This window comes from Borostomias antarcticus, assembly GCF_949987555.1.
Source record: "Borostomias antarcticus genome assembly, chromosome: 1".
Lineage (NCBI taxonomy): Eukaryota > Metazoa > Chordata > Actinopteri > Stomiiformes > Stomiidae > Borostomias > Borostomias antarcticus.
The window spans coordinates 26928073-26929716 of NC_140234.1; positions in this window are offsets into that span (position 1 = coordinate 26928073).

A 1644-nucleotide genomic window follows, 5' to 3' on the forward strand; every position below is an offset into this window, starting at 1 on the left:
TACATTCGTTGAAAGTACACAGGCTGATCAACTATACGGAATTGGACCGAGGAGTGTTCTCATATGGAACTAGGCTGCACACGCCCGCCCGCGACAAGAGCTGAATTGTAGTCAGCTTTCCCCGCTGCGCGCAGGACGCGTGCGTCCCCCGCTGATCCGAGCGAGAACGCATGCGCACAGGCCAGCGCGCAGACTGGCTATTCTCTGGCTCACATTCTCTGCGCTACGATCGTTGTTGGTGCCGAGAATATTGTCGTCGTCATTCGTCAGCAACAATCCGATCGTAGCGCAGAGAATGTGAGCCGGAGAATAGCCAGTCTGCGCGCTGGCCTGTGCGCATGCGTGCTGGAGCAAGTGGGGAAAGGCGTGTAAAGATCATATTACAGAGGCTAAAGACCCCGTATTTGAAAACCACTACAATGCCTCGCGTTGAGGAATCTCAACTGTCGATTCATCCAATCTGATTGATGAAAACAACCGTTTAGCGGCCGAAAATAGATTTTGAGAAACTGCATTCTCGGTGCCCCGATCACCGTCATTACATGGATATACTGGTTCGCGCTGGATTTTAAATTTCTTCTACAGGCCTCCGAACTACACCAAAGTGATCTCGGTGAGTCAAACTTCTTATAATATGTCATAAATAAGGTCCAGGTTGTCAAAAACGAGCATTGCCCTTTAAGAGGGAATTATTTTCAACGGACATTATGACCTGAGCATAATTAATAATTATCTAAGTTAATATAGGCCTATGAGAACGCAACGCTTTTTACGATAGGCTAGGCCTATGCGTCTTGTGATTGTACTGTAGCCTAGGCTACAACTTAAGGCTTGCCCTATTGAATTCATTTTATAGCCTACTAGGCTACTCATTATTATCGAATTATCTAGTTGATATATGAATAAAACAATAAGCCGTTTTAATGGCTATGGGCTACTAGTTGTAGCTATATGATGCGCTCTGCTCTTATACGCACGGTTGAGGCGGCAGCTCAAATACACTTCGCACATATCCTCTGCTATAGCCTCTCACAGACAGCTAGGTGCACTTCATGCATTGGTAGACAGTTCTGTTCTTGATGCAGCTTGTCTTCACCATGCAAGTATTTTTTGGGGGGTATTCTTCTGTGGACACTGCGAGGGGCGCCGCAGGTGGCTGTTTGGACGCCAGAGCGCGCAGCTCATCAGCCAACTGGAGGATGTCGCGTCTGGGGAGGCTCTGCGTCTCTCCACCAGTCCCCAGCGAGTCCAAGCTCCCCCAATGAATAATACTTATTTATAATAGCCTACATAGCGCGAAACTGTGCATATAATAGGCTGTAGCCAGCGCGAAACTGTGCATTCCCTATAGCCGTTCATTGAACAGCTGGCGGCCGGTATAAATAAATAAAAACATACACGATATTTTGTTATTTGAATGATCTTGAATATATATATATATTCAAGATCATTCAAATAACAAAATATCGTGTATGTTTTTTTCATTTATAATTTAACAATAGGGGGTGCAACAGAACACAATTTTAGGGAAAGTCATTGACAGGCGGACTTCAATGTTTTATTAAAATATAGTTATGTGCAAATGAAAACCCACAATCGTCCTATGGACCTTACCCCGATTTTGGAAATCAGATAAAGGCGTTC